This window comes from Hibiscus syriacus, unplaced genomic scaffold (genome assembly GCF_006381635.1).
Source record: "Hibiscus syriacus cultivar Baekdansim isolate YM2019G1 unplaced genomic scaffold, ASM638163v2 tig00116939_pilon, whole genome shotgun sequence".
Taxonomy (NCBI): domain Eukaryota; kingdom Viridiplantae; phylum Streptophyta; class Magnoliopsida; order Malvales; family Malvaceae; genus Hibiscus; species Hibiscus syriacus.
The window spans coordinates 1,972,616-1,984,001 of NW_024063477.1; the positions used below are offsets into that span (position 1 = coordinate 1,972,616).

The 11,386-nt window shown below is 34.9% G+C and overlaps 1 pseudogene; it reads right to left on the minus strand.

The window, feature by feature from the left end:
- Window positions 1–7,845: 7,845 nt before the first annotated feature.
- On the minus strand, window positions 7,846–9,251 carry LOC120188258 (annotated as a pseudogene).
- Window positions 9,252–11,386: the final 2,135 nt, after the last annotated feature.

Genomic DNA, 11,386 nt, shown 5'->3' on the forward strand with positions numbered 1-11,386 from the left:
ATTGCATAACATAAGCTCTATACCCGAGCTCTTCCTTTTAAGTGGGAGTGAAAGCGACGTCTTCGTGAGAATTTATTCTCTGTGTTAGACCTAGCAAGTAGCTTTCGGGGTTTATATATCTTATGTCTTCATGAGGATTTATTCTCTGTATAAGACATAGGGAAATGTGCCCCCTCAAATTGAACTCGATTCGCTTATTCGCTTAAGCCTATAATGTGTGAGGATCGAGGGTTTGACAGGCCAAGGGGGCACCAACATCAAGGACAATTCGAGTACATTTTCCTCATAGAGCCGAAACCATGCATATAGTGAACCGTAGCATGGTCACCGTAGGTATAGTCATACCGAACCTCTGTTCGTCAGTAGGTACCCAAATTAAGTGTACACAAAGGATGAGTGTTTTTGAACCTTTACCTTTTTGCTTTATGTTCGTAGAATATATTTGCTTTTTTTTCCCGAATAACAGCATGTGAACTAGATACCATGCAGTTAGGATTAATTTCATGAATAATCATTGTGGGTAAAAAGCATGTTCGGGTAGAAATGTTATTTAATTAAAGCATGTTTGGGTAGATATCATGATTGGGTAGGTGTTTTATTCCTCTTTGAATAACATTTTTAATTGTATTAATTATCTTACCTGTACTAACTAATTTCTTTTGTTTTGTTTGTGTATACTAACTTATTTCTTTTGTTTGTGTCATTTTCATCTTCATTTGCATTGTATTGCATTGCATCAACATAACATAATACAAAGTATTGATTTACAAGGGGATATTCAAGTGAAAATTTTGCACAATAAGAGTTAAAAAAAATTCAATTAAGTAGTCGCATACACAGACATGCGCCGAGGGATAATAGAAGTCCAGAATACCAGAATAAGACTTGTTCGAAGATCGTGCAACATTTGAGATTGGAAAGCTGATCCTTTGATCCAAGAAAGTATTGAGGGGCATCAATTCCAAAGATGAAGATCCAAGACGAAGCAATGAGCTCGAAGATCGTGCAGCATTCGAGACTAAAATAATGAATCCACTGACCCGATGAGTAATCCAGCAGTGGAGTCTTATCTACAATCATCTCATCGCTTACCACCAAAGAATAACACACTAGTTTCAACATTGTCGAGGCATTAACGGAGTTAGTTTACATAGCATTGAGGGGCATCAGTTCCAAATATGAAGATCTGAGATGAAGTAGTGAGTTCAAAGATCATGCAACATTCGAGATCGAAATGACGATCCATCGACCTGAGGAGAAATCCAACAGTAGATTCTCATCTACGATCATCTCATCGCTAGTTATCAAGGAGCGACGCACTGGTTTCAGCACCGTTGAGACATTATAAAGAGCATTGAGGGGCATTTTCAAGGACGAAGGTCCAAGATGAAGCGGTGATCCACTTCAAACTCAATATCTAATCGAAGGCATGTCTGTAAAGTGGACTGTCTTGTAATGTGAAAGCTTTTATCATTGGTTTAAATTATTCTACGATATTCATCGTTGGGACCAACATTTTTGCATTCTTGCATTCGCATCTTTGCATTTTGCATTAGCATTTCACTTTTAAGCATTTCCACATAAACATGAAATTGATCTGTGAAGGATTCAATGAAGTGGTCTGAACCACATTAATAATAGAAGCATGAAGCTAAAATCAGTACAGTTAGAGCTTGCTCAACTGGTTGTAGGTCTGAGCCTTCCAGAATGATCTGAGAAAAGATCCCACATATCCCAAGGGCTACGATGTTAATCTCGTGCACAGTCACCATATAGAAAACTCCAGTCATTCCTCTGAGAACTTTAAGGAAATGAAGCACAAGATCTAGAACCTGATAATTCAGGGGCATGGACAATCAAAGAAGAATGGGGGCATTGCATTTACCATTTTCAGTGAGAGCATTATTTTGTTTGAACATGTTTTTTTATGTCTTTCATATTTTTTAATCTTTTAAACGACTGAATTTATGCTACCTTCTAAGGTGGAATGATTGAACGAGTTTTAATCTTTAGTTTTTCGATTATCGAATGAATTAAGGATTCTTTTAATTCTTCAAGAATTATAGATTTTTGACATATGACAAGATTAGACCTTTCTTATCATGTCTAAAGCCAAAATAAAACACCTTGATTCTTTACCCAAAATAACTCATGGTCATTACCAAAAGACCAAATTTTGACATTACCTTTCCTTGATACACAAAGAGTCATACCTATACCTTTCTTTGAGTTAATAAAGTCACACCATTGTCTTATTAGAAGCAAAACTGACATTTTTATACCAATAAAACCTAAAGACATTGAGTATAAGATTTTCACTTGAGCATGAACATTTTTCTTAGAAGACACAACTTGGGGCATCACGCATCAATTTCCTGAAGGTGATCCCGAACATTGAGACATATTGGGAGCAAGAAGCAGAAAGTATAATTAATTCTAAATAATTCTATCATGCATTAATTACATTATTTTCATATGGATAAAATTAATCCTGAAAATCTATCCCCTGGGGATACCTCTTATGCAAAGACTTCTGTGTATGAGATGATGAATGGCTTTGTTTCATTTATCCATATATGTATATATATATATATATCCCTTGTTGTCCCCTTTTAAGACTATAGTATTTTTTTATCTGATTCAACCCTAACCAAGGATAACCCTCCACACTGGGGGGCAAGGTGGAAGAAATCTACTCACATGAGTGAAGACATCAATCCAGAAGAGATACCAAAAGGTAAATCAAATGCCAAGTGCGAAGATCTAATCAGAACAAAAAAAAAAGCAAAAAAGAGAAAAACAAAGGAAAAGTGAAGTAAAAAGAAGACAATACGCATATGCAAAGATTCTCTCGATTCAAATGACGCATCGAGATTCAAATTATGAGATTGATCAAGCACAATCATTCCAAAATCACTTCACTCGAAGACCATAGAGCATTGAGAGAGACACATACGGGCAGATTCAAATTGAGCAAGACATGATTGAAGACATCATAATGAATTGATCCTTGGTTCAATCACCCTTAAACACTTATTTGGACCTCTTATCCTTTTCTTTCATAACCATGAACCATGGCCTACATTACGTGCCTTAAAAAGTCTCTTCTAATCATATATGGATTTCTAAGCATAAGAGACTATCTTCAGATTTCATCCCGCCCATCAGGATTAAACTTTATTTGCAAAAAGTTTTCTAAAATCTTTAATGCATGATAGGGAAAATAATAAAATGAGGGTTCAAGATGTATAATTTTAGATGATGTAACCAAAGAAGGATTCGAGTTGAAAACCTAAAAAGGCGGCTCGAATATAAAAATAGTGCAGCTAAGATGATCGCACAAATTCCTTGATAAGGCATCGCACAATCCGAGTGTGGCCATGAAAGTTGGGAGCCTGAAAACACTTCTAGTAGAGGAGCATACAAGTTACCCCATCAGATTAGTGAACATCAAAGAAATGAGAATGTCAAACCTTTAACCAAAAATAACTACCTGAGACATTTTATCCTTCCCTTACTTAACCATACCTCAAAGATAGCATTAATCTTGACACTTGTCAAATGGATATAATTCATTTTGAAGGATTAAGAGTGTAATTAGTTCTTTGATATCCAATGAACTCTTGTTTCATGATTTGTCTCAATTATGAAACCTAGAAAGGGGCAATATTTTCTCAAAATCTTTGATTAAACATTTTCCAAAACTTTTTGATATTTTCAGACTCTTGAAAATAAAAGAAAAAAACATTTTCCAAACAAGACAATCTCTCTGGAGTGGGTCTTGGTTGTTGACATATGACTCTCAGACACAAAGTTCATGCTTAGAATCAATGCTGAAGCAAGAAATTATGAATGTTGGGGCATCTTTGGAGATTCAACGTCCTGAAGTAAACGATCAGATCTTCTGAAGGTCTTTCCTCCACATACAGAAGCATGTAGACTATTGATTGCCTTTGATATGGTTTCTCTTGAGGTTCGTCTCGCTCAAGACGAGTTTTCCCAAAAACAAATTTTGTCTCGCTTGAGACAGTTTTCTTAAAAACAAATTTCGTCTCGCTAGAGATAATTTTCCTTAAAACAAAATTAATTATTTTCCCTAAAAACAACTTTCGTTTCACTGGAGACATTTTTTTCTTTAAAATACAAATTCTAAAATTGTTTCACTGGAAACAAAATTGATAAACTTTGAGATTGTTTCTCTTGAAATAAATTTTGTCTCCCTTAAGACAGTTTCTCTTGAAAAATAAACTTTGAGAATGTTTTCCTTAAAACAAATTTTGTCTCCCTTGAGACAGTTTCCCTTGAAACAAATTTTGTCTCCCTTGAAACAAATTTTGTCTCCCTTGAGATAGTTTCCCTCGAAATAAAAGATTTTATCTCCCTTGAGACAGTTTCCCTTGAAACAAATTTTGTCTCCCTTGAGATAGTCTCCCTTGAGACAGTTTTCCTCGAAATAAAAGATTTTGTCTCCCTTGAGACAGTTTCCCTTGAAACAAATTTTGTCTCCCTTGAGACAGTTTCCCTCGAAATAAATGATTTTGTCTCCCTTGAGACAGTTTCCCTTGAAACAAATTTTGTCTCCTTGAGACAGTTTCCCTTGAAACAAATTTTGTCTCCCTTGAGACAGTCTCCCTTGAAACAAATTTTGTCTCCCTTGAGACAATTTCCCTTGAAACAAATTTAGTTTCCCTTAAGACAGTTTCCCTTGAAACAAATTTTGTCTCCCTTGAGATAGTTTCCCTTAAAACAAATTTAGTCTCCCTTGAGACAGTTTCCCTTGAAACAAATTTTGTCTCCTTTGAGATAGTTTCCCTCGAAACAGAATAATTTGTCTCGCTTGAGATAGTTTCACTTGAAATAAAAGATTTTATCTTGCTTGAGATAGTTTCACTCGAAACAGAAGATTTTGTCTCGCTTGAGATAGTTTCCTTTGAAACAAAAGATCTTGTCTCGCTTGAGATAGTTTCCCTCGAAACAGAATATTTTATCTCACTTGAGATAGTTTCTCTCGAAACAAATGATTTTATAAGAAACTAAGTTTGATTTTAAAGGTTTTCTTGATGAGTAAGACCTTCGGGCCATCCATATGACCTTTGGGCAGGATGTTTTCAACATTTATGATACTCAATTCATCACATATGGAGTTGAATCAAAAACACCTCACTCGAGGGACCAACATTGTCAGTAGAGAATTCATAATGAAGAGCTTGTTCAACCTTTTCCTGATTCAAGACATCTCAAATCAACAATGCCTCACTAGAGTGATCATCATTTCCATTGGAAAGACCAAGATGAGAAGAACTCGCGACTTGAATAATTTAAGATGAAGACTCAGCCGAGAGAACGAAGAAAGATGATATCATTTGCATCAAGGACTCGACAATTTCACAGAAGGAGAAGAATTGACATTCCCAGTGAAGAGTTTGCAGCATGACAAGAAGAGACCAAGATAAAATATGGCTCTCTTTTATCTTTGCTTCATTGTCGTTTCACAATAATGAGCAAAGAGGGGCACCTGTGAGCACCATATTTTAAAACTCATTCCCCACGTGAAGTTGTCTCCCACATGCTGTCAAGCCCCACCCATGCTCTACTTTCCAACTTGTGCCCATGCCTCCACCTTGGCCAACGAGCTACTTCAAACACCAACACCCCACTCCACCTGCAAAACAAAACACAAGAAAGTGAGAATATTTTTATTTGGTTATAATTGGGTATTTAACCCAAACAAAGAGAATGTAAACGAGATTTGAAATCCTTGTAAACAATACACTGTAAACTTCATTTTCAAGCAATACCAGACTTCAATGGGTATCAATTACTTACTGTTTTTTATTTAGTTTCATCATTATTCAAATGTATTTTTTCCTCTGATCTATTCACTTCAAATCCAATAGTTATTATATTTTCTTTTGGTTCGAATATAGAGCATATTTCATGCATTTTTTATTGTGATAATTTTTTCCAAAATCCCAGATCTAGCATTTCGAATATAACTCTTTTTTTCTTTTTTTTTCCGAGCATAATGTATATATTCGAAATAATAAATATAAAAATAAATAATGTTTTTTTAAAACTCTAATCAACTAGCTAACCAACAAAAATGATGAAAATAAGTAAATAGAGAGGAGTTTAGAAGTTACCTGAGAAAGGGAGGGGTCTCGCCGGAGTAGGGGGCATATGAAAGGTTGAGCACCTGTTGAGCAGATCCAAGGTTATTTTTGGGGTTTTTAGTGTGAGGTTCGGTTTGAGAGGGTATATCGGAGAGAGACGAGCGTTTTGGGTTTGGTTTAAGGGCTCCGACCACCGCATGTGGTGGTCGGAGCGACGGCTGGAATGAGGGCCGGAGGAGGTTGGCCGAGAGGGAAGGGAGAGTTGAGAGAGAGAGTTTCATTTTTTTTGTTTTAAGGATGAAATAAAAAAAAGCCAAAAGTGTTATTTATAGCAATAGTTTAGGGGCAAATAACAACATGAATCCCTGCAGGTTTAGCGTGTTTTGCATTCTGGTCACTGTAAGGACTAATTTTGATATCTCACCAATTTATGATGCATGTTTTAATTTTATGGTAAAATTACTCTTTCAGTCTCTCTAATTTAAGCGTGTTTCACATTTTGATCACTGACCTTTGTTTTTTTTCATTTATTTTTATGTCGGCACGTATTTTCATTTTATTTTAATTTAGTCCTTTGTTGAATGTTTTTTTCTTTCTAGATTTGACTACTGATATTTATGTTTCGTTTTAGTCATGTATTTATGGTTTATTTACGATTCTCGTGCTCCTGTTATGTGATTTTCTTGTTTCATGCCATGATAGTTGTTTTTATTAATGTTCATAATCTTACAATTATTTTAATATTTAATTCTTAGGAAAATTATTATATTCAATTTATTTCAGTTGGAAAGAGAAATATTTGTCCTAAAGTATTTTAGGGAGTATTTTTTCTTCAAATGGGAATATGAGAATATTTTCTATTTTTCATTAGAATTTTTGTTTTATAATGTTGTATGGTTGAATTTGGAATAATGGAATCGTGATTTAAATATGTATTCGAATTCTTAGATTTCTACTAATTTGAGACAATATTTATTCAAGAGGTACCAATTTTGGGCGTCGTGGGGGTGTTTATCATTCCTCATACGTAATCGACCCCGAATCCTTTTTATTGCTTAAAAATAAATTCTAGTTACACGTGGATCAGTAAATCTTTTAAATGAGGTTTTCCTAAAAACTCTTTTAAAAGAAAATTTTTAGGTATTTAACCTACCTAACTCAAAAGGTCAATGATGACTCCGAAACATTTCTTTTACAAAATCAGGTTTTCACAAAATAAGTCGAGACTCGTCGCATCGTCGAAAATTGGTTACGACAGGAAGTATAATAGTGTATAAACTAGATGTACTACAAAGTTCGTACCATGGGAGTCAGATCAAAGGATATTCGGATCACAAACTCTAACACGGCACAAAGAGCGACAAATAGAGGGGCAGGAGATTTTTTTTCAGTACAACCCGGTGAGTCCAATACTCTTCTAAGGGGTGTGATTCGTGACTAGTATGAGAGTTAGGTCTTTGTTTGTAAAAGATATTGCTTAGTTTACTTTAATAAGGTTTGCGTTTCTATTAAAAACGCGATAATGAAGTAGATCAAATGGTATATAATAAACATATTTGCAGTCACAGCAATCAATCACACTATTAAATTGATAGTTGTAGCGAAGATTAAATGCATGTGCTGAAGCACAAACACGATCAGTACACAACATTATTCCCGTTATCATATGATTAAAAGGCCAAACCATGGCTTTTCTCGTCTTCGACTGTGAAAAACCATTTCCAGGACATCTCTATTCTTCTTCTCTCTTCCTTTTATTCCCACTTGGTTCACGATCATTATAGACACTTGAACGTGGCAATGGCATCCCGAATAGTGAAAGATCGACTTGGCAAATGTCAATCCTCTCCATTAACAAAACAGTCACAGGATTTGATGGGTAGTAATGGGACTCTGAAACTTTCGAGTTGCAGAATGAATGAAACTACCATGCCTTCATTATCCTTAGACATTCCATAATATCACCCTGCCCCACTCCCAATATTTTAGTTATATAATCAATGGAAAAGTAATAAACTATAATATATATATATTACCTCGTGATCTTGGCTTATGAGCTTCATAATTTTGGCGAGATGGACATTGTAGGACGAAGGAATTAACTCTTCCAGATTACACCATAGAGCAGATACTGCAACAACGCTGGGTTGATATGGCAGCAGCTTGAAATCTGCACACAAGTTAACATTATAATAAGATAATGCGTTTTTTAAGAAACGAAAAGAGGGGATATATCTATGAATATACCCAATATAGCTTTGACTAGTGTCTTATTAACTAGGTTTATTAACTCATTGTGAAGGTAATAATTGAGATCATGGACCATAGTATGTTGTTGTAGAACCAAAACGCCATTTTAAAGCCTGTAACACCATCAGCTCCATTTGTTGGACTGTTCTTGATTGAAAACAATGCTCCAAGTCCTCCATCTTCAATCGAAATATTCTTCATAAAAACAGTGATAAATATAGCGCAATAGGAATTGTCGGACAATGGTAAATTGTGTTCACCTGAAGTTCATTAAAGGAAGCGAGGGACGTCTCGTTGAACTTGGTGGAAATGGATAAACATGCAATGGATAGTAACTCAACTATCCAATTTTTCCATCCCTAGAATATGTTAGGTATAAAGAAAGTAGATGATTTAATTCTTCAACGTTAAGAAGAAAAAAATGAAACCCAGAATTTACATGTTCCTTACATGGCAAGTGCTCGTTGATATGAAACGATCCAGGTAATTTACAGCTATGAAAACGGTTCCAATAGAGAAATTTAACCGACTACTAGTCTGAACAAACATACAACCAGAGAAAACAGACTGAGATTTGATATAAAATAATAAAACCCTTTTCAAATCTGATAACTAGAAGAAAATATGTACCTTGATAAGCCATTAAACCGCTCTAAACCTAGCGAAAACCGAATTATTAGACTGGAGATAATCCAGATAACCAGGGTCAGGCATGTAACTGAGCTCTTTATCCAGACATATTAAAAGAGCCTGCTCGGAGTCTTCCTTTGTCGTGTAAAAGGAATCTTCACAGCCACAGTCCTTCAAAGTACAATGGTCAGTTTCATGGCTAAGGTCCGGAGTTTCACGACTCGATAGCCATACCTCGTCACAAAGCAAATTCTCCATTACGTAGATAGTTTTATAATTCTTCAATGATAATGCCACTTAGGGATGCTGCTGGTCTAACATTGATAGTCACCTTTGTACTGTACATCCCATTTTGTCTCTACAAAAACAAAAGAGAAAGCAAAAGCAAAAGTCCGTAGAAGGTTAAAAGGATTTAGCAGTTTAGAGGAGTTGCAAGCAAAGGGGTTGTGGGGTAGATGGGCGGAGAAATGGGGGAGACATAAAAGGGAGGAGACGTCCCTCATGAAGTGGGGTAAATGCTGGTGTGATATTTTTTGACTGTGCAGTAACCAATTGCGTGAACGCATGAGGATGGTTGAGCTCGTTTCATTAATGTCCACCCCCTAAAAGTTTGGAAAGAAACACCGTTGTTCTTTTATTATTATAATCGAGCCATAATACCAGAATTAGTCTATGATATTTATTAGAATAGTCATATCATGTGTAACACCCCGGCCCGTACCTGACCCAGATACGACTCTGAGGTGTCACATTGACTTCAACTCTTTGACTCTCTGAAAATTTGACTAAAATTTTTCTTTTATTGGACAAATGAAAACATTTTTATAAAACATATAAGAACATCTACAATTTAACATTTATAGTACATGCCAACAACATTTTTAAAAACAAAACATATACAATTTACATTTTACTGATCTGATAGTCTTCACAGGTATGTTGTCCTTCCCTTGCTTAGTCTACTTGCTCCTTGAAGCTCTTTGCACCTACGTGTGAAACAGTCATACGCTAAATCTATGACTTAGTGAGGCAAATACAAGTAAGATAAAACATTATCAAATAATTTCTTATTCTTTTAGTAAAACACATTTCGTAAAAGATTCAATTTTCATTACATAATAAGAATGTATACTTTTATAACTTGTTCGGTTTATATAACTTTGTTTTAACAATAGCCCAATGCATATTACTGAGAACTCTAGGTATTTGAGTACATTGATGTTTTGCATTAATGATGTCATCACAGCTCGTATAAATTACACCGAAGTGCCACATATTTATCCCGAAGGACCACATAGTTTTGTCCCCGAAGGACCACATAGAACCCTCGACTCTTGGCATGTCAACTATACCTCTAATTCTCATACATATACCTTGGGCTTATTTCATATAATTAGATCACATTTATTATTCAAGAGGTATTTTATTGACATAGATCACATTTTGAGTATAATACTTCCACATAATTATCATCTCTTAACACATATTCACATAATTCATTTCACGTAGAACATTTACTCATAGCATATACCATATCATTATTAAAATTAACATTTATTCATATATAAAACATTTACTAATAGGCCATATACTTGTAGTATTTCATGTAGAATTATTCAAATTATCGTATACAAATAGTTTGGGTAATTCGTACCCAAAATTATAATGAGATCATTTAATTTATCAAGTCATAAAAAATATATGTTATAATATAATACAAATAAAAAAAACATTTGAGGTTGGCTAACCGCAAGCCGTCCTCCAAATATATATATATATATATATAATAAGTAAGTTGTACTCATCTTTGCCTCACTGAAGTCCTTAACGCTTTTGATCAATAACTTATGACGTCACATTAACTGGAAGTTGATTTTGTTCAACGTCTACAATATAACAATCGAAAATAAATATCATAATTCGAATAACTTATAACCAATCAAAGAACTTAAGCTGAAAGAAACACTTAATTTATCATTTCATGCTCAATAGTATCGGTGCTCCCACTACAGTACCGATATTTTCCTTCTATGGTATCGATACCCCCTCAGTACCGATATAATTTCGGCATTATGAAATTTCGACTTGAAAATGGTATCGATACCTTACTCTTGGTATTGATACTCCCCTTTCAGTATTGGTACCTCCCTCAATCAGTACCGATACTTATCCTCTAATTCCAATTGGTTTAGCCTTGAAGTATCAGCATTGTTCTTCCATTATCGATACCCTTGCCCAGAAATTACCATTTCCATCTCGAAAATTGACCAAAACTTACCTAATTCTCCTAGTTTTATCCCCTTTGGGCCTTTAAACTCAACTACAAACATTGCAACTAACTTTTCTCCAGTCACTACTCCTAAACATACAAATTCTCACTAGAACACTTACAT